Here is a 23,138-nt window from a genome sequence, read left to right as displayed (position 1 = left end):
TAATCTGTGAACTAGGAATGCAGTCTGCTTCTCAGAGTTTCTGTGATGGTTCAATGAGATAACAGCTGTAAAGTGTCAGAACAGAACTTCACACTCAAAAAATGATGCTAATCATCTCTTTCTGATATCATACTCACAAGCATCCACCCCACAGAGTATTATGAATATTTATGTATATTCAGCTCTCAAGGATTTTCAAGTATAGAAAATTTAAAAATAAGTTGACTTAGCATAGGGCCAGTACTGATATAACTAAAATGCACCATCTGTAAGATACTTCTTGATGTAGTGATAGAAAATGTTAGCACAAACTTTAAAACCTTGGGTAGGATTCATAAAAAATTTTAAAAGCTGTTCTTTTGCATGATATAACAATAGCCATTAATAGCCATTCATTTCCCCGCATAGTCTGATGAATTATTTGGAATCCTTGATCTGTCCCAGTTCTTGATTACAATGGGAAAGATCAAGCTATCCAACAACCAAAAACAAACTTAGAGCAAATAATCAAGCTTTATTAATGGCTGGCTATGCTGAGATAAAAGTTATCAATATAGAATATTAGGTGTGGCATTTAGGTATGGCACAAAAATTCTGACTTACTTCTTTTGAGCTAAGTAGAATCAGCCTAAAAGTCTATTTTAAAGAGCTAGCAAACAAGTACATAAGTACAGGCATCTGACATAGTAGCAGAACAGACTTACCTGGAAGAGGTACTAGGCTGCCATGCTGAGCCCCAGAGAATGCTCTGCATTTACAGACAGGGAAAAGCTGGGGTGAGGCCACACAGCATTTTATAATGCCTGCCTCGTGACTGAGATAAGTTACCCCTACATTCCTTGGAAAAGATAATGTGAGTGATTACAGGATAGCCACCTGGTTGGCATGGTTTTCCATCTCAGTGGCATTTTAAGAATAATAACAATAATAATTCTCCCTTTAAAAAGACACTGGTATACAGTGGTCTGTGATTCATGCAGTAATCTTTGCTGTTGGAATAATATTTTCTCAGTAGAAGTTTCTAAAATAACCCTCTGGGCAAATCCCTTCAGGGAATCTGAAACTGTATCCATTAAAGGCTAACACCTGTTGAGGATGCGGTAAATCTGTTGGGCTTTTTTATTTTCCTCTTGCACTGTTAAACTGTGCCGTTTACTGCCTGCTCCTCAAAATGATCTTTTTTTTTTTTTCTCAGAAAGGGGAGTCTCTTTTTCATTTTCCTTGCAAAGAAGGGCCCTATGTTATCCAGGATTTATTTTTCTTGTTGAAGCCTATTCCACTAATTTGGGGACAAGTCTAAATGAAAAGTAGGCTTCCCTGGTGATTTAGACAGGAAAGAACCTGCCTGCAATACAGGAGACCCGGTTTCAATCCCTGGGTCAGGAAGCTCCCCTGGAGAAGGGAATGGCAACCCACTCCAGTGTTCTTGTCTGGACAACCCCATGGCCAAGAACCTGAAGGGCCACAGTCCATGGGGTCGCAAAGAGTTGGACACGACTGAGCGACTAACACTTAGATAAAAAGTACAGGAAATAATTTAGTGTGGGCTTTATCAGGCCCTCAGCAGACCCTCTCAGGGATCAAGAGGAAAGCGACCACAGTGGAAGTTTGGAAACATAATGCCAGGCTGGCATGCCTAAGTGCCTAGTCAAGCTCAGAACATGGGCGCTGGCAAAGACAAACTCAGCTTATGGACAAGTAATTGCATGCGCTTAAAATAAAACGAAACTCTTAGGGGAAAGTGCATGCCATTCAACCCACTGAAGTGAAAACAGAAGCTTAAGTTTTCTTTTGCGCATGACACACAACTGTCCTGCGGCACAAATGAAGCTCCCAGCTCAGCCTTCTGCCAGAGGCTGGGAGACTTGGCCCTGTTTTCACGAAGCTTCTGGATGCTTCTGTTCTAACCTCTCTTTCAAAGGGGCAGGGGGCCAGGCTAGGGGTGAGGTGACTGTGTCTCCTCTCTCCCTAAAGCTCTTGTGCTGCAGTTCTGCACAACTGCTGCTGGAATCAACGACCCTGACGGCCATCTGAGGATGGGGGTCATATACGGGGGAAGGAAACCTAGATGGATGGGGATAAGGGCCTTGGGATCAGCCTCTGGCTGTGGAAAAGAGTGGCTGGTGGACAGCACCCCAAGGCTAAACACCCACTCCCTCCCTCCCAATACCCCGCGCCCCCAGAACCGCGTGCTACCTGGGGGCTCACTCAGCCGGCGGGTCAGATGGCGTCTTCTCCAAGGCAGGTGGATGGTCCTCACTCCCCCTTGCCCATCTGGCTACCATGGGACTCTGCTACTTCCTGAAAGAAAGATGGCCACGTGGAGCTCACAGGTGTTTACTAAGAAACTGACCCAGTGAAACTGACCCTCAGCGTTCACCTTCCACCCCCGCCCCCGCCCCTGGCGATCTGGCAGGGTGCCCAGAATAGATCAGGGCTCAAGGAGTGTTTCAGGAGGGAAACTGAAGCCCCAGCCACAGCCCTCGCCGTAGAACTCCCACCCTCTGGAGGGAGCTCGGTAGTAAAACACCCTGGAAAGAGTGGGTTAACTCACCCCCACCGAAGCCCACTATCGACTGACCGGCAAACGGAGGCAGGAAGGGGAAGTGCAGAGGAAGTAAACAGTGAGGATTGGAAGGGAAGAGTCTAGAATATTTTTACCGCCTGTGGAAATGCATTATTACTGTTGAGTCATAGAACATTAGAGTTTAAAAGAGTGTCAGAACCAAGGCATCTGACACACGGTTTTCAAATGAGCAGACCTGGGAGGCTGCAGTGACTTGTCTTGCCCATGGCAGAAAGAACAAGCTCCAAAGTCTTTGGGAGCTATACCAGCGTTCTTGTCAGCACACAAATCCCTCTTAAACCTCCAAAGTTTAATGCAATCTGTTCTGATGTCACTAGGTTCTTGGGCATTTTGGCATGCTCCTTTTCTGAAATACTTCTTACTAAACTCTACATATATATATGTAGTAAGAATGGAAGATCAAAGAAATTAACTACTGGGAGTTGGAGCATACCATCTCATCAAAGAGAAACCAACCTGTAAATGGACAGAGAGATCTTGACCAATTATGACAAATACATACGCAAATACTAAGCAAGAACAGAGTAAGGACGGAGCCAGAAATGGTCCAAAGTGGGAAGTTTAGTCACAGTCATATCTGACCATGTGACTCCATGGGCTGTAGACTCTGTCCGTGGAATTCTCCTGGCAAGGAGACTGGAGTGGGTTGCCATTCTCTTCTCCAGTGGCTCTTCCTGACCCAGGGATTGAATTCAGTTCTCCCGCATTATGGGCAGATTCCTCACCATCCAAGCCATCGGGGAAGCCCAGTCCAAAGTGGGAAAGATACAGAACATAAAACGACAGTAATAAAGATTCAGGTGAGGGACAGCACCACTAAAGCTTCAGATCACCGATGACGGTACGCATCACCACAAACAGGTAACACTCGAGCCAGGGACCAGCCACTCTTCTAGGTGCTCCTCGTGTGTGGCCATAATCAACCCTCAGAGCATCCCCATGAGGAGGAAACAGGGCCGCAGAGCATCCAAGCTCTCAACAGCCGGCACCCAGCAGGAGGGCCCCTGTGAAGCCCCTCTGTCCACTCTCTTGGCCACCCTGAGGAAGACGCTCAGACCCTAAGTGCACGAGAACTTCCCGCCGGGCTTGGCATTTCCGATTTGGTAGGTCTGGGGTGCAACCCAAAAACACTGCAGGTCTGAAGAGTTCCCAGATGCCGCTGCTGCTCCAGGAACACACTTTGAGAACCACACTGGATACAGAAGTTGAATCGTATCAGCATCTTAACAGCCCTCCCCTCTTGGTGAATATCCTATCCCCCACTCGCCCTTAGAGTTCTAAAGTAATACTATTGCGTACAGACATGGAGAACATCTGTTCATTACTTTTCAGAAATGCCCAGTCTCCACCATCCTTATAAATAAATGAAAGCCAGTAACCCGGTGGCCCAAGGCTAAGTATTAATTCTTTAAAGGAGCAGTAAGGCGTAGGGCTTCCCTGGTGGCTGAGTGCTAGAGAATCTGCTTGCCAATGCAGGAGACACAGTTTCGATCCCTGATTAGGGAAGATCCTGCATGTCAGAGAGCACCTGAGCCCCGGTGCCACAAACAGCCTGTGCGCTAGAGCCCAGGACCTGCAACTACCGGAGCCCGCGCACCTAGGGCCTGTTTTTCCACAGCAAGAGAAGCTTCCACAATGAGAGGCCTGCATACCACAGCTGGAGAGTCACCTCCACTCTTCACAACTAGAGAAAAGCCTGCTCAGCAACAAAGACCCCGCGCAGCCGAAAATAAGACAGATAAATAAATAAGATTATTTTTTTAAAGTAGCAATATATGGAGAATCTGATCAAAACTATAATACATTATCTATATGTATCATATAAATGTCATATAAATATTATGTTACAGAATATGTAAGCATTATATGCAATAACATTTATGTTATACAATATTTATAGTAAACATGTTTATGTTTACCAATTTATGTTTACAATGAAATTTGTGTTATATAATATTTACAGTAAACATACAGTAAACATTTAGATTACATTATTTATATTACATTATATTTATAATGTAATATCTATAAACATTATAAACACTTATAACCATTTATAATTATTTATTATAATATATAAATATTTATTACATATAATGTAATATTTAGAAACATTTATATTACATTAAATATTTAATGTAATATAAATAATGCTAGTAGAAATATTAGCCAACATTAAGCACAGGCAAGTCTTTCATTTCCACAATAGACTTTCACCCACAACTTTTACTAACTAAACTGTGTTTACAGGGTATCTGATTCTCAAAAATGGGATAATTGTGCTAACTTTCACATAATGCTTGGTTAGGAAAAGAAAATATGGTTTAAGAAGGATTTTCTTTTTTCTTAGTACAACACTGAGAACTTCTAAGAATTTAGAACTCTGCTGAGTCAAATTTTGGAAGTTTTCAGTTTGTCCATCCTGGGAAAAAGTTCTGTGTTCCATGGTGGGCTAACAGAATGCATGCACTTGCAGAAGAAAATTAAAATGTGGGGAGAGGGTGGCTCCCTAAACCTGGAGCTTCTCAATCACGCCTTCAGTAGATCTCATTCTACATACCTTCAAACCTTCAAACGGGGTGGCGAGGCTTAAAGTGAAATTCAAATCCAACTATAACTTCCTGACTTCCAGACTAGCATTGGAATTTGAGGGGCTCTGACTTGAGAACGCTGGCAAAACAGCTGCCTGTTTGTAAGAAAAGTTGCTTAAAAAGCATTCTCAGGTGTCAAATATTTCTGACAAAGCAATCTTTCGATTATCTCTCTCTTTGCTACCAATCCGAAACACCTGGCTGATATTTCACTTGAAGGGTACACGGGTTTAAACATTAAGTGCTGAAATACGTTTTTTTAAAAAGTGCTGGACAAGAATGTAGTTGGGTTCACTGCACTCCAAGGGTTTAAAGGTAATGGAAACTAAACTCAGCGAGGCTTGGCTGTCCTGTCTTTGGGTCCTGTGACTGTGGTCACACAAACAGGCACGGGGACCTCTGGCGCTGGCCTCCCGCCACCTTCCCCCGCTCTTGCGAGCCGCCTCGGCCTCGCTCCAGAGGCTGTGCCTCCGGCCCTGAATCCACTTCTTGGCTTCCTCCGCGTCAGCTGAGGACACGGATGGCTTTGCCCAGGTGGCCTCGGATCTGGGCGTGCTCATTGGCGAGTGGCCCCTCACCAGGTCCCCAAGGGCGGCCCTTTGGGTGTCATCTGCCGGGAAAATGGCTCTTTCCTCCTGCAAACCCTTCTGAGGAAGAAGGGTGGCGGGCAGGACTGGCCCGTTTGAGAGGCTGCGGCGTTGGGCATTCTTCTCCAGGAGGAAGATGAGGATCTGGTTAAGGTTACGGCACATTGACCACCCGGTGTCCTGCATCTTAATGATCTGTCTTTGAAGAGAGGAACTTTGAGCCTCGCTGGGGGAGCCACGGTCGCTTTTCCTTGTGGTGGCTGCGGCTTCCAGGCTCTGGGGGGCCCATTGTCTGTCCACGAGCCTCCTTCCCCGGGGCGGTCCCTGCTGGGGGGCGTGTGGTCATCCTCCGGGTCAGATGCGGTCATCTGGCCACTTCGGCCAATGGTGTGTCCGCGGTGGTGACCCAAGTCTCACCTGGACGGAGTGCAGATGGCTTGGTTCTGGCTCTGCCCCTGCTCTCAGCGGAGGCTCCAAGTGGACTGTTTCCTCCTCTCGACAGTGAAGGGGGCTGGGGTGGAGTGAGGGAGACCCTTGGAAGTGAGCTGCAGCTGAACCCAGGCGGACTCGTAACACGGGAGAGAAAAGACTCCTGTGACCTTGTTGAGTTCTTGGACTTGTCTGATACTGTAAGTGTAAGTAAGTGTCAGGGTCACTCAGTCGTGCCCGACTCTTTGCGAACCCACGGACTGCAGCCCACCAGACTCCTCTGTCCAGGAGATTTTTCCAGGCAAGGGTACTGGAGTGGGTCGCCATTTCCTTCTCCAGGGGATCTTCCCAACCCAGGGATGGAACCCAGGTCTCCTGCGCGGCAGGCAGATTCTTTACCAACTGGGCTACAAGGGAAGCCCCTTGTCTGATACTGAGACACGACCTAGTAAAAGTCTGACCGCAGCGATGCTCTTACTACATATGTTTGTATTTCAGGACTAAGTGTCTGATCTAAAAGGTACTGTATTTAAGGAAAACAGGTAAAGTCTTGAAATAGCCCTCAGTGTGAACTTCAAATGTTGGTCTATGGCTAAATACCGAATAGGAAAAGGATATGTATAGTACCATGTGTAAAATACATAGCGGGTGAGAAGTTGCTGTCTAACGCAGGGAGCCCAGCCTGGCACTCCGCAATGACCTAGAGGGGTGATGGGGGGTGGGAGGGAAGCTCAGGAGGGAGGGGACGCATGCATACTCATGACTGATTTTCACTGGAGTAGTGCAGAGACTAACACAATGTGGTGATTTTCCTCCAGTTAAAAAATGAAGAAAAGAAATATAAACCTCATAAGATTTCAATAGGAAGAAAGATTTGCCTGATCCCGAAGGACAGCATAGAAAAAGTGAATACTTTTTCTCTTTCCAATACTTTGAAATCGTTACATTTCTGAGGATAAGGCAGTTTATCAGGGTAAGATATAAGAGCCTCAGATCCTATTTTTCTTATTTCTGTGCAGCAAGATGCCCTTGTTTAAGGATCGAGTAGCACTGTGATCTGTGATGACCAGCACACCAGGCCTTCTGTCACTGATAGCCTGCATGTGGGCTGGGGGCTGCTTAAAAAGGGACTGGGCCCTTTTCAAGCCCTGGTGGCTCAGGTGGTTAAGAATGTGCCTGCAATATGGGAGACCCAGTTTCGATCCCTGGGTTGGGAAGATCCCCTGGAGAAGAAAATGGCAACCCACTTCACTATTCTTGCCTGGAGAATTCCATGGACAGAGGAGCCTGGCAGGGTACAGTCCATGGGGGTTGCATAGTCAGACATGACTGAATAACTAACATACACATACACACATAGTATTTTATTTAATCCTTCTCTTTACCTTGTGAAGCAAGTGCTTTCTTGGTTTTCTGAATGAGGAAACTAAGCTTTAAGAGATTCGATCATTTATTCGTGTTGTAAAGGTTAAAAGACCCTGTTGGAAAGCCAACCTGTCTTCACACCTGTGTTCCTGTCTAACCAAAACTAACTGTCCTCAAAACTAACCTGTATCCTCAAAACTAACTCATGGAGGACATCTCTCACTGTTGAGCAGTGCTGTGAAGCATATTGTTAAATGAGTTCTGGCTCATTAAACATGTTAGTAATCCTTAGAGAATCACCAGCTATAATTGATTTATTGCTTATCCTGTGCACACCTTATCTAAGGAGCCATATATTAATTTAACTCTCACTTAGATTCAGAAAGGATGAATACCATTATTCCCGGCTTCCAGGAAAGAACCAGATCCAGCACAAGGCCTGTTTGAGTCTGCAATCCTCATTTCTCTCCTCTGTAACATGAATTCTAGAACTTCAGTGCGCGTCAGAGTCACCCAGAGGCCTTGAAATACACATGACTCTGCCCAGTAGGTTTAGAGTGATTCGGTAGGTTTAGAGTGCTCAGTCCCTCAGTCATGTCTGACTCTTTGTGACTCTATGGACTGTAGCCCTCCAAGCTTGTCTGCCCATGGAATTTCCCAGGCAAGAACACTGGAGTGGATTGCCATTTCCTCCTCCATGGGATCTTTCTGACCCAGGGATGGAACCCGTGTCTAATGAGCTCCTAGTGATGCTGAGGCTGCTCATCTAGAGACGATACTTTGAGATTAGAGTTACATAGAATCTGCGGGAAATTCACAAGCACATAAACTAGGCTGCCTAAAAGTTCAGTCCTATTGCTTTCAAGCAAAGGAATGGGCCCTTGGGTGTGAGAAGGAATAGCAAGTTAAAGGGGCCAAGAATACAAATATATGATAGCTGTTGGGTGGCATTTTCAGTTAGCCCGAAAAGGGCCTCCTAGGGTTTAGAAGTTCAGATGAATTGTCTTGAGGGGGAAAATGAGAATTTGGGGGGAAAGGCAAACAACTGATTTAAAATTTCTCCAAGTTTTCTTTCTAGGATGATGGATACCAACTTACAGTAGACTTGAGGATTCACTAGTTAAGAACACCAGAGGCTGAAGGAAAGATCCTGGAGCTTAGGTCTGAGAGAGTTGAAGCTAGAAGGACTTTAGCAGTCCTCTTGCTTAGGCTTCCCCTAAGTATGTGGCTCAGACGGTAAAGAATCCGCCTTCAATGCCGGAGACATGGGTTCGATCCCTGGGAAGATCCCCTGGAGAAGGGAATAGCTACCCACTCCAGTATTCTTGCCTGGAGAATCCCATGGACAGAGGAACCTGGCAGGCTACTGTCCATGGGGTCAAAAAAAATCAGACAGGACTAAGCGACTAACACAAATAAGTGGTAGAGGCCTTCCACAAATAAAGTGATTTGTGGTTGGGTAACTTGGGGATGTCTTGCATCCTGAACCCTCAAGTACCCCACTGCTTCCACCCCCTGTAGACTCATGCTGCACATTTATTACAGGGTCTGAGAATTCTATAGCAAAGAAACACGCTTAACCCTCTAAATCCACCACTTGCCCAACATTTGAGAGCACCCTAAGGAGGGCTGATCTGGTTTAAACTTTGCACTTTGTATCCAGGGAAAAAAAGGATCACAAAGGTTGAGTGATTTATTCAAGGCCGTTGAGTCAGTGGCAGAAGCAGGGCTGGAAACAAGGCTTTGTGAGTCTCAGTCCATTTGATGGGGAGATGTCTAGCTCTCTTTGCGGACATGAAATATCCTGAGATGAGCTATCCATCACCCTGGACCCTGAAGACAGGGCAGCATTTAAAAGAAGGCCTGAAGCACCAGCATCACTTAGAAATGTTCATCAGAAGCGCCAGCTAAAGTGGTCCTGCCCTCGGGCTGCTAAATCAGAACCAGTTTCTGAAAAACACCCGACTTCCGAAAGGATTATGTGGCTAGAGGTTCTCGCTTGGAGAACTGGCAAAGTCTTCTGCGCCTTATTGTATGTTGGGAAAACATCAAGCACTGCTTTAAAGACAAATCCCACATTTGACATCGCATGTCAGCCTCTAATGATCCAATTTGCCTCTGTGGTCAAACATTTAGCCTTTTTCCTATGTTTCCATTCCATTATTATTGTTTCAAATTCCATAAGTAACTAAAAAAGCCTTTTCCATCTCTCCATGCGGCTTGCATAATGTTCTTTACCTCTCAACGTAGGCTCTTCTAAAAAATTTTTTTTATTCTGTAGAATATCAAGCTTTCTCTGGATAAAGACAGGTTTAAACAGATACTGAGTTCACTAGCAGACTCATTTTCCATTTTCCATGGCAAAGAATCCGAGCCCTGGAATAAGGTATCATTTGCTGAATATTTTTCTAAAGACAGTTTAATTTCAGGCCCTTTATTTTGGGAGAGAGCTGGCTAACCCAAATAAAACATTATACATCTGTCTGTTGTTACGAGTGACCAACTTCAGCTGAACATCATTACTTAATAACAGTTAACTTTCCTATAGAGTAAAAATGTGCAGCAGCTAAAAAGCAAATGGAAATTTCCTTTGGTTTACCACCCTTGGTCTCTCCATGCTCCGACATGTGAAGAACTTGGGTAATAAGCATCTACTCCCCTCTAATCACAGCATGGTTTGGACATGCATTGTTGTAAGATGACTGGCAAAACAGGAAAATTTATGTCTGAGGGGAAAAAAAAAACAAGGCCGATTGGATTGCACTAGACGCCCTAATGCACTGCCCCGCTTTGTCTTTAGGGAAGAGATCTAACTAGCCCGCGGGATCTTACTTTCTATTCTTGTCTGGGTTCATTCAAATGTGCCACAGGGGAGATGGCTTCAAACGATAAACAGGTGACAATGTGGAGTGTTCGGGTGTGTCTGATCGTAACCCATAACCTGGAAATAATTCAGGACAGCAGGTATCTGGGTTTTTTTTTCAGATGATAGTTGTAGAGAAACAAATATTTTATTTAGTATATTCTATTCAATGAAACTTCAAACTGGGTATCATTTGAAGAGGAAGAAAAAAATGGAAAGCAAAAGAACAAGTTTGTTTTCTCAAACCGCCATCTTTAGCCTTCAAAAGTTGCTTGAGGCTAGATCACTGCATTTTTGCATTGCATCATTATATAATTTGCAATACTCAGACTGACTTTTCCCTAAAATCTCTCACTCACTAAGACATTGAACCCACCGCCTTTAACAATTCATATCTATTTTTTTGTCTCACATTTACATTTTTTATTATGATGAAGGCATAGATTTACAGAAAAAGTGTGTGTGTGTGTATTCTCAATCACTCAGTCATGTCCAATTCTTTGCAACCCGTGAACTGTAGCCCACCAGGCTCCTCTGTCCAGTAGACTCTCCAGGCAAGAATACTGGAGTGGGTTGCCATTTCCTACTTCAGGGGATCTTCCTGACCCAGGGATCAAACCCATGTCTCTTGTGTCTCCTGCGTTGCAAGTGGATTCTTTAACTACTGGGTCACTGCTGATAAAAAGAGTATCGTATTGTAAATATATGTACTGAATTTCAGCTGGCTTTTTTTTCTGGCTTCATGTTGACTACAGTTTCTTCTGTTCAAAGTAAATTTGGACTTCTTGGCCTTAAACAATTGATGATTAATGGGTTTTGGTGTGATTCCCCTGGACGCAAGAGTGAAATTCTCCTCAGTCATTTCTATGTTCTTCATTGTCATGATTGAAATCTCATCCCAGACAAAGGAAATTATGACTATTCCTTGATTTAAAACCAAGGAGTTATTTAACAATAGGATGAGTGTCAAAGGTTTTGAAATTCAGTTTCACTGTCAGTCTAAACTTTGACCACATTTCTCTGATATAGAAAATGAATTATCATGAGATCTCAAGGAGACACAGTCAAAACTAAAATTCTTGGACGGTGGTCAAGGTACTTTAAGGTCTGGCAATATTTCTGAGTTGTCCGCTTTCCCCAAAGTTGAAAACATAGGTGTTTGTGATCACTGAGTAATAATAAGAAAATTTCAGACTTCAGAATATTAATAGCTTCACATTTAGTCTGAGATCTTTGGCAGTTAACTAACCTCCATCAGTAAACAGAGTAAGAAAACGCATTATAATCATCTGTAGCTAATTAGTTGGGGAATATTGGCCCAATTTTAGAGTTTTTAGGGTTGCCAGATAGAATATGAGATGGTGAGTTAAAACTGAATTTCAAATGGACAACAAATGATTTTTAGTTTAAGTATGTCATTCAGTACTCGATAAATACTTATTCTCAAAATTAGTCATTGTTTATTTGAAATCCACATATGTGTACTATATAGATAGAGGAAAAAGGAGTCCTATATTTTTATTTGCTAAACCTGAGCAGATCAATGTCCAAGAGTAGCTCAGAAAGTTAAAAACAAACAAACAAACAAAAAAAACTCAGACAAGCTTCAAGTAGACAACTTTCTTAGAAGAAGAGCAACCCACACTTTCCCAGTACTGGGAGTCCTGGAAACAACTCGGACATTAATGGGAGGAAAGCTTTATCATGCATGGTACACCAGAGGTGTCAGGAAGTCTAGTAAATCTAGTAAACTGGCCTCATTTTTAAACTTTCAGCTCAGGGACTCTTTTTAAATTATCTTTTATTGAAGTATAGTTGATTTGCAATGCTGTGTTAATTTCTGCTGTGCAGCAAAGTGACTCGGTTATACAGATATACATATATTCTGTTTCATATACTTTTCTATTATGGTTTATCACAGAATATTGAATATGGTTCCCTGCGCTATACAGTCGAATCTTACAGATAAGTTGCTTATCCATTCTGTATGTAATAGTTTGCATCTGGTAACCCCAAACTCCCGCTTCATTCCTCCCTCTCCCTCATGGCAACCACAAGTCTGTTTTCTACATGGTTCAGGGATTTTTAACCATTTTTTCATTATAGTCCTTTTTGGCAGATAGGTAAGATCTAAGACTGCCGTCTCAGAATGTGTTTAAATACATAAAAATAAAACAAATATGACTACAAAAGACATCCATAATAGTAAAATATTTTGAAAACAAAGTTGCGCTTCTTTTGCAAGTGTTAATTAAGAAGAGCTAGCCATGTTGAACGGAGAAGGCAATGGCAAGCCACTCCAGTACTCTTGCCTAGAAAATCCCATGGACGGAGGAGCCTGGTAGGCTGCAGTCCATGGGGTCGCTATGAGTCAGACATGACTGAGCGACTTCACTTTCACTTTTCACTTTCACACATTGGAGAAGGAAATGGCAACCCACTCCAGTGTTCTTGCCTGGAGAATCCCAGGGATGGGGGAGCCTGGTGGGCTGCCATCTAGGGGTCACACAGAGTCGGACACGACTGAAGTGACTTAGCAGCAGCAGCCATGTTGAAAGGCTTCCCTGGTAGTTCAGCTGGTAAAGAATCTGCCTGCAATTCAGGAGACCCGGGTTCAATTCCTGGGTTGGGAAGATCTGCTGGAGAAGGGATAGTCTACCCACTCCAGTATTCTTGGGCTTCCCTGGTGGCTCAGCTGGTAAAGAATCTGCCTGCAATGCGGGAGACCTGGGTTCGATCCCTGGGTTAGGAAGATCCCCTGAAGAAGAGAAGGGCTACCCACTCCAGTATTCTGGCCTGGAGAATTTATGGAAAGGGTGGTGAGCTGCAATGTTATTTCAAGATCTCTGAAGCCACTACGTGTTGAAATACTGTGACCTCCACTATGATGAAATCACACCTGGGGCTAAAATGATGGTGATATGTCACACATTCACAGTCAGAAAAAAAGTCTAGATTTCAGCCACAGGTGGTCTTCCCCTGCCCTCCCTCATCCGACCCCACCATCCCAGGTCACAGACATGCTTGAGTCTACCCCTCATTTCTCAGGTTCCGTGGGCCTGGGTGCAAACCTTGCTGTGGGTGAGACCGTGATTCTGATAACATCAATAATGTCACATCTGATAATGTGAACATCTGATCATGTCAGCTGGGCCAGCCTATTGAATCCTTCTTGATTAATTTTCTGTAAACACTCTCTTGGCATTGATGATGACTAGCCTTTCAGACAGATAGCTGCCCTGGTAGCTCATTCAGTAAAGAATTTGCCTGCAATGCAGAAGACCCAGGTTTGATCCCTGGGTGGGGAAGATCCCCTGGAGGAGGGCATGGCAACCCACTCCAGTGTTCTTGCCAGGAGAATCCCATGGACACAGGAGCCTGGCTGGTGCCAGTCCATGGGGTCGCAAAGAGTCAGACACGACTGAGCGACTGACACTTTTTTTCACTTTGTTCTTTTTTCAGATAGATGCTATTTCTTCTGGAAGAAGAATTGGGATATTTCACAGCTGAAATAAATCACCGTGGACTCCTTTTCTGGTAAGACATCTCTGTGGGCACTAGCGTTGGCAGTGACCATTCCTCTGGTGCTCACATCATTGGAGCAACCATACCCCCGGGGGAGACAGTCCAACACCCCTCCTGTGGCGCTCACAGCACAGTTTCTTACAGAAGGAAATAGCAGCTCAGGTACACACGCAATGCTGTTTGCACAGCGTCATGGGCTGACTTCTCAGAACTGGAAAGGTGAATTTTTACACTTAACACACTAGTTGGTTGCATGCAGCTATATGCTAGCATGATTTCATCATAACTCTTACCAGGAAAAAAGAAAGCTTACTTATCTGAAGAGTAACGTAGACAATAGAGGCCTTCATAAATCCTCCAGCAGCCTCTACTGCTGACAGGATAGATCCTGATCACCTTTGCAAAGCAGAAAGCTCTTCTAAGCCCTGGCTCTCTTCCCTCTGCAGCTTTGTTGCCTCCAGGATGCAGCTGCGTGTGTACTTGCCTTTCCCTGGCCGCTCAGTGCGTTCATGCCTTCGTGACTGGCAGCTGCCCCTTCCTAAGGGCGCTTGTCCCGTTCCCTCCTTCTCTGTCAAATTCCACCTGTTCTTCAAATGGCAGGTTGATTATTACCTCCTCTTACTTAAATAAAGAAATAAATAAACCCTTCTTCAGAGGCAACGTCGTATAAAGGTTAAGAGGACAGGGTCCAATGTCCACATTGCTATTGTAAATAGTTAAAATGCCCAACCACAATGAGGGACCATTTCACGCCCGTCAGAATGGCTGCTGTCCAAAAGTCTGCAAGCAATAAATGCTGGAGAGGGTGTGGAGAGAAGGGAACCCTCTTACACTGTTGGTGGGAATGCAAACTAGTACAGCCACGATGGAGAACAGTGTGGAGATTCCTTAAAAAACTGGAAATAGAACTGCCATACGATCCAGCAATCCCACTGCTGGGCATACACACCGAGGAAACCAAAATTGAAAGAGACATGTATACCCCGATGTTGATCGCAGCACTGTTTATAATAGCCAGGACATGGAAGCAACCTAGATGTCCATCTGCAGACGAATGGATAAGAAAGCTGTGGTACATTTATACAATGGAGTATTACTCGGCCATTAAAAAGAATACATTTGAATCAGTTCTAATGATGTGGATGAAACCGGAGCCCATTATACAGAATGAAGCCAGAAAGAAAAATATCAATACAGTATACTAACGCATATATGTGGAATTTAGAAAGATGGTAACGATAACCCTGTATGCGAGACTGTAAAAGAGACACAGATGTATAGAACACTCTTTTGGACTCTGTGGGAGAGGGTGAGGGTGGGATGATTTGGGAGAATGGCATTGAAACATGTATATTATCATATGTGAAATGAATCGCCAGTCCAGGTTTGATGCATGATACAGGATGCTTGGGGCTGGTGCATGGGGATGACCCAGAGGGATGGGAGGGGGAGGGAGGTGGGAGGGGGGTTCAAGATGGGGAACACATGTACACCCGGGGAAGATTCATGTCAATGTATGGCAAAACCAATACAATGTTGTAAAGTAATTAGCTTCCAATTAAAATAAATAAATTTAAAATAATAAACAAAATGCCCAACCACCAAGGACCCACCATACAGCACAGTGGACTCTCTCCAATGGTACGTGGCAGCCTGGATGGGAGAGGAGTTTGGCGGAGAATGGGTACATGTGCATGTATAACTGAGTCCCTTTGCTGTTCACCTGAAACTGTAACTACAATGTTAACCAACTGCATCCCAATACAAAACAGAAAGCTTTAAAAGGAGAAAAAATCATATAAAAGAGGATAGGGTCCTGTTTCTGCTAAAAGTTGCTGTGTGGCTTTCAACAACTTAATTAAACCCTCTGAAATTGAGTTTCCTCCTCTGCACGGCAGTGCTAATAATCATGCTGATTCATGCTAGGGTGGTGTGAGGTTAAACATAAAAAGCACCTTAAAACTCCACCTGTTTACACTAATGATGATATGAGCGAGCTGTTACTGTTATGTGTTTGCAATAAACAAAACACACGAAATGTGTGACTTTTACTTAAAGAAAAGTTACCACCAAGGACAGAGTTCTTGTACGTCAATAGAAATCCTTTTCCCCAAATAGTAACATTTACAAATGAACGACTCCAAAGAAACGTACTTGAAGCTATTTCAACAGTTATTCATTCGTTCGGTCGCCAAGAGTGTATGGAACACCTACTTTGTGTAGCACTGTGGAGGGGCCTGGAGACCCAGCAGGCAAAAAGACTGGGGTGGTCCTTGCTTTCATGGAGTTTCCAACAGAGCAGGGAAAGAAAGTATTAAATAAGTCATTAGAATAGAACATGGGGTGTACAACATGTCCTAGCCTGGGGTTCCAGGAAGACTTCCTTGGGGAGGTGGCATTAGGGTGGAGACATCAAGAAGGATGAGCACTTGGCCGGCTAGCCGGCAGGCTGGGAGAAGGATGAGTGTTCAGGCAGAGGGCCACTTGGCATTTGCCAAGGCTTGGAGTTTGCACCTTCCAGGAAGTGAGGTGGGGAGAGTGGAGGGAGTGTGGGAAGGAGCTTAGGGCTGAACTACACCATGCAGGGCTCGGTGGGCCCCCCTGAGGACCATCAGCATCTTCCTAGCTGAACGAGAAACACCTCCGGGTTTCCGTCGAGGAAGAGAGAGGATTGGACTTGCTTTTCGAAATCATCAAGCGGCAAGCACAGATGCTGGAAGTCTGGTTATCAGGCACTTTCTATAAACCAAGCTAAAATGACTGATGCGTGTGCGGACAAGGATGGTGTCAGTGGACCACGAGGAGCCAGGAGCTCAGAGTCACACACTCCGGGTAGAATCAATGCGCATCTCTGACAGCTGGGTGTTGGGGTGTGAGTGGAGAGGTGGACAAGGTCTCAGGGATGACTCCTGACATGAGAAAGAGGTGGATTGGGCGTGGGTGAGCTGCTGATGCAGAGGACACAGGATCTTCACCTGTGGCTAAAAACCACTCCTGCGTTATCAGATACCCACGTTGTTAGAAGGTTTTGATATTGATCGATGTGGAGCTCACTCTGGTACAAAATCTCAGTACAGAAACAGGATCCTGATCTGGAGGTGAGGTTTGAGGGGGTGCACTAGGGTGGGCTCCGATGAGAACTGGGGTCTGAGCTGATGGACCCGAGGATGCCCGACAGAGAGGGCTGGGCAGGATGGATGCCTCTATTGTTTAAGTCTGCAAATAGAGTGAGACATGGAAATGGGTGAACTTCTCCTAGACGTAGGGTGTGAAAGAAGCAGTCCCAGACTCAGGCGCGAGCAGCCCAGGGGCCAGGCAGAGGGAAGGCATTGGCAAACGAGACCAGGAAGGAGCCAGGGATCCAAGACACACAGCGTTTCTGATCAAATAATCAGAGATTTTAAAAGGTGCGTCAACATACTATATCCACAAGCTTGCAGAGATAAATGGCTTTGTACACAGCCTCAGATTGAGTCATTTGGCATAGCTTTTTTTCTGGCAACAACTTGACAGTGCATAACCAAAGTTTAAAACGACTTGTTTATAATCTTTGACCCAGTCAATTTACTTCTAAGAATTAATAAAATATGCATCAGGATTGTGCACAAGTGTGCTCTCTAGTTATAATATTGAAACCTCCAAGCCAACCTGGATTATCAGTAACACGGAGCTGATTTTAAATTTATAAAATATTTATAAGCTGAAATACTAGGTAGTATTTAAAAGTCGTGGCAAAATGCTAACCAAAGTTTAGAAAAGCATTTGGTAAAGCTGAAAGGACAGGATAAGTATTCTTCTCTTTCTCTAGCTAAGATCAAAATGTTAACAAACAGCAGTTAATCTCCTCAAAGGAAAACAAACTTCGGAAGGCCTTTTTTAAACCAGACTTTCCATTTTTATGCAGCTAATCTGAAAATTCAATTTTCCTAACCCAGACCATTCCCCAGCATTCCAGATTTTACTGTAAATGAGAAGTACTCACTGTGCTCTGCTGAGAAACTTTCCACACGCTGTCGTGGCCAAACCATACGAAATAATTTACTCTCAGAGTCATTCCGAATGTACAGACCCAAGAGCCTACTGTTCAGTGAGTGCACTGGGTTATTATTTCACATCAGTTTAAATTACTTCGTTTAAATGACTGAGTTAGAAGACTTTGTCCTTCACCCAAGAGGAATGCTGATAAAGCAGGTTTCCTCCCTAATGCTTTTGCTCAGGAAGGTCCTTTTACCTCAGACTCCTTCTCTGTGCCGTGTCTGGCTAACTCCTATGCATTCCTTAAAGCCCAGCTCAAATGTCACCTCCTCCAGCTTTCAGAGGGAGTTCCTCTTACTCCTCTCTTCTGCCTTTTGCAAATTGTCCACACCTGATGGCAATACTTATGTGTTGAGAAAACGATCTGTTTTAAAGCTTCTTTTTCTCCTTAAACCAGGTTCTGTGGGGTGGGTGGGCAATTTGTCCTTTAATCCCAACGTCAACACAAGACTTGCCACATGGGAAGGACTCACTGTGTGAGGAGGAAAGAGGGTGGGCAGAGATAATGTTCAAGTGAACTTAGAGCCATCTCGATTTAATAACTGATGTAGCTCATCAGCTATGTTCTAGATCACGGAGAACTTCCCCAAAGCAAGGTACCTTGGAGAAGAGGGTAGATCAAATGTGTTATTGACTTGAATGACTGAACTAGAAATAAAGATTTAGACTTCCTATTTTGACTCATAGTGCAAAGAATATCCTACAACCTCTTACCTTGAAGAGAGGAAAGAGTTTTGCACTTCTCAACTGATGAAATTGATGAGCACTAAATATAAATGTATGGTGGCTGAAACGTTTGAAATATAAATATAAATGTATGAAATGTCTGGTGGCTCAGATGGTAAAGAATCTGCCTGCAATGCAGGAGACCTGGGTTTGATCCCTGGGTTGGGAAGATCCCCTGGAGAAGGAAATGGCAACCCATTCCAGGATTCTTGCCTGGAGAATGCCATGGACAGAAGAGCCTGGCAGGCTATTGTCCATGGGGCTGCAAAGAGTCAGGCACGACTGAGCAACTAACAGTTTTAACACTTTCACTTCACAAACATAAATGCATATGCTGGGCATATGGGTTTACCTATGGGAGGCGTAAATATATTCAAATTTAGCCCAGCAAATTATTTTCTATGCATGCTTTGTGCTCCCTGCAGCCTTCAGCACCCTGACCATCATTTACAAAGTGTTCTAAGATTCCCTTCAGCTCTGTGTTTTCTTCCTTAGAACAGGGGTCTCCAAAATATTGTACCCCAGTAACCTAAGAGGGTACATTAAGAAAGCAATCGAATTATTCAAATTTAGCTTCTGCTTTATCCTTTGAAATGTTTGTATCTTGTGTATACTTTAACTTATACATTATGTATTCGTAAGAACAAAAAATTTATATACTTTACATGTATGTAACAAAGTGTTCGTGAGTGTGTGTGTGTGTGTGTGTGTGTGTGATTGTGCATTTTTGAATCCACTGCCTTGTGTGCTAGGTCACTTCAGTCATGTACAACTCTGCGACCCTATGGACTGTAGTCCTCTAGTTTCCTCTGCCCATAGGTCTCCCCAGGCAAGAAGACTGCAGTGGATTGCCATGCCCTCCTTCAGGGGACCTTCCTGACCCAGGGATCGAACTGAATCTCCTATGTCTACTGCATGGGCAGGCGAGTCTTTCCCACTAGCACCACCTGGGGAGCCCTGCCCATTGCTTTAGACCAGTGCATGTTAAACTGTAACATGCAGGCAGATGTCCTGGGGGTCATGCTAAAATGCAGATTTTCATCTAGAAGGTCTGGACTGAGGTCCAGAATTGGCATGTCCAATAAGCTCCTGGGTGATGTGCTGCTGAGGCTGGAGGCAGCTACCCCTGGAGTGGCAGTCCGCCTTTTGCAACCCCAAGTCCTCCCCTGAACTTCACAGCACAGAACACAGATGGTGGTGCCGGCACTGTTTTCTGGTGACTCCCACAGGGAGCCGTAGCTAGCGTCACTTGAGAGCAGAGGAGAGACAGTAACTCATTCTAAGCAGAGGCAGCTTGGGGCCCTGAAGGCTGGTTTAGGGGAAAGGGGCCTCCGAGAAGCATGCTGGCACATGGCTTTTCAGTTCAGTTCAGTCGTGTCTGACTCTTTGCAACCCCATGAATTGCAGCACGCCGGCTCATGGCTTTACCTACTGGAGAAAGTTCAGGCACTAGCTGACTTCATAAAAAAAAAAAAAAGCACTGTTTAAAAAATCACCATTAGTTTTGTAAAACAGTCCTGGGGTCAGCATTTCTTGCTCAGTGTTTGACTTCTATATGACAACTTCCTTTACGAGAAACATAGCTGGAAACCAAGGTCTTGACCACTTCTGATGGTCAAAGACCCTGGGGTGCTAACTTAAGTGGCAGAGTGCCGAGTCTGGAGTTTCTGACTAATCAGGGCCACCTCCATATACCCTCACTCAGGGTATTAACCCTGATGTTGAGTCAGCGTGTTACAGACACTCTCCATCCAAAAGAAGAAGAGAAAATGATACAGATACACTTACAGTCCCCTGGTGAATATTCGTGAGTGAATATACACACTCACCGGAGAGGGCAATGGCAAGCCACTCCAGTACTCTTGCCGAGAAAATCCCATGGATGGAGGAGCCTGGTAGGCTGCAGTCCGTGGGGTCGCTAAGGGTCGGACACGACTGAGCGACTTCACTTTCACTTTTCACTTTCACACATTGGAGAAGGAAATGGCAACCCACTCCAGTGTTCTTGCCTGGAGAATCCCAGGGACAGGGGAGCCTGGTGGGCTGCCATCTATGGGGTCACACAGAGTCGGACACGACTGAAGTGACTCAGCAGCAGCAGCAGCATCCACACTCACAGGCCTCTCAGGTAAGTGGTAAAGAATCTACCTGCCAATGCAGGAGACACAGTAGACACAGGTTCAATCCCTGAGTCGAGAAGATCCCCTGGAGGAGGAAATGGCAACCCACTCCAGCATTCTTACCTGGAGAATCTCATGGACAGAGGAGCTGGCAGGTACAGTCCCCAGGGTTGCAAAGAGTCAGACACAACTGAGCAGCTGAGCACACACACACGCACACTCTGACATACCTACATACACATTATTGATAAATAAATTGATTCCCTTAGTTCCCAAAGTCTGCCCAGCAGTTCATGTTTGTGTGTCCCATACAATTTTCTTAAGACTACTTCAGTCTAGTTTGAACCATATGCCTTAGCTTGATTTCTGAGCTGGTTTACTATGGAAGTTCAGCTCAGTTCAGTTCAGTCACTCAGTTGTGTCCAAATCTTTGTGACCCCATGAATCAGAGCATGCCAGGCCTCCCTGTCCATCACGCCAGGCCTCCCTGTCCATCACTAACTCCCGGAGTTCACTCAAACTCATGTCCATCGAGTCGGTGATGCCATCCAGCCATCTCATTCTCTGTCGTCCCCGTCTCCTCCCACCCCCAATCCCTCCCAGCATCAGAGTCTTTTCCAGTGAGTCAACTCGTCGCATGAGGTGGCCAAAGTATTGCAGTTTCAGCTTTAGCATCAGTCCCTCCAATGAACATCCAGGATTGATCTCCTTTAGAATGGACTGGTTGGATCTCCTTGCAGTCCAAGGGACTCTCAAGAGTCTTCTCCAGCACCACAGTTCAGAAGCATCAATTCTTCGGTGATCAGCTTTCTTCACAGTCCAACTCTCACATTTATACATGACCACGGGAAAAACCATAGCCTTGACTAGACAGACCTTGGTTGGCAAAGTAATGTCTCTGCTTTTTAATATGCTATCTAGGTTGGTCATAACTTTCCTTCCAAGGAGTAAGCGTCTTTTAATTTCATGGCTGCAAAAGTGGTTACAAATACATTTTCAAACGTCTAACATCTTCTCCACTGTGTAACTGGTATCCACTAAAGGTGACGTATCACTGAATTGGAGAGATGATTCTTCTGACTAGATCTGCCATCCATGCAAACTGAGGCATCCTAACAGGACTCAGCCTCTGATCGCATTGACACAAAAGAGCACATGTTCAAGATTAACCACGAAAATGGAGACACAAGGATGAAGAGGACATCCCAGGGGGCCTTTATGTTGTCCACTTGAAGTGAGTCGGGCCCTAAATTCAGACCTACTTGGCCAATTCTTAATATTTCACTCTGAACTTAGCTCAGTCCTGTTTTCAGCTGAGAGAGCCAGTTTTGAGAGCTGACATTTTAAGGGGCCCTCGTTGAAAGACCTGGGCATGGCCCTCTTGTTTGTTCAGGCGGACATCTTTTGTTTCGTCTTAATCATTGGTAATAAAAGTCGTGAAATGAAAAAGGCCAAACCACCTCTCTTTTGGGTTGCAGGGAGAGACAAGGAGAATGCCTTGTATCATAAAAGCCAAACGACTTACGCGGCTTGATATTAAAAAAAGGCAACCCAATCAGATGATAGGCAGGAAACCTAAATAGATATTTCTCAAAAGAAGACATCAAGAGCAACAAGCACATGAAAAGATGTTCAGCATCACTAATTATCAGAGAAATGCAAATCAGAACTACAGTGAGATATCACCTCTCACTGGTCAGAATGGCCAGCCTCACAAAATCTACAAACAATTGCTGGAGCAGGTGCAGGGGAAAGGGAACCTTCTTGCACTGTTTTGGGGAGTGTAAACTGGTACAGCCAATATGGAGAACAGTATGGAGTTTCCTTAAAACACTAAAACTAGAACTGCCATTGGCTCAGCAATCTGACTACTGGGCACAGTTCAGTTTAGTTCAGTTCAGTCGCTCGGTCATGTCCGACTCTTTGCGACCCCATGAATCACAGCACGCCAGGCCTCCCTGTCCATCACCAACTCCCGGAGTTCACTCAAACTCATGTCCATCAAGTCGGTGATGCCATCCGGCCATCTCATTCTCTTTCATCCCCGTCTCCTCCCACCCCCAATCCTTCCTAGCATCAGACTCTTTTCCAGTGAGTCAACTCGTCGCATGAGGTGGCCCAAGTATTGGAGTCTCAGCTTTAGCATCAGTCCTTCCAATGAACACCCAGGCACACACCCAGGCAAATGCATAATTCAGAAAGGACACATGCACTCCAGTGTCCATTGCAGTTCTATTTACAATAGCCAGGACATGGACACAACCTAAAAGTCCATCAACAGAGGGACGGATAAAGAAGATATGGTGTATA

At 44.7% G+C, this 23,138-nt stretch overlaps 1 protein-coding gene across 11 annotated transcripts in view; it reads right to left on the bottom strand.

Moving 5' to 3' along the window:
* Positions 1-23,138, bottom strand: part of KCNJ15 (potassium inwardly rectifying channel subfamily J member 15) — a 64,189-nt gene that overhangs the window by 7,861 nt on the left and 33,190 nt on the right. For all 11 annotated transcript variants that reach the window (XR_008684552.2, XR_008684551.2, XR_008684556.2 and 8 more), the window contains one exon: positions 2,197-2,301. The gene's annotated coding sequence lies outside the window, so the exon portion shown is untranslated. The remainder of the gene's footprint in view (positions 1-2,196; positions 2,302-23,138) is intronic.

The sequence above is a fragment of the Moschus berezovskii genome, chromosome 1 (genome assembly GCF_049115385.1).
Source record: "Moschus berezovskii isolate FMDL1 chromosome 1, NW_MosBer_1.0, whole genome shotgun sequence".
In the NCBI taxonomy this organism is placed as follows: domain Eukaryota; kingdom Metazoa; phylum Chordata; class Mammalia; order Artiodactyla; family Moschidae; genus Moschus; species Moschus berezovskii.
Note: the sequence above shows the minus strand (reverse complement) of the source record. Positions and strands in the feature narration are given on the sequence as shown.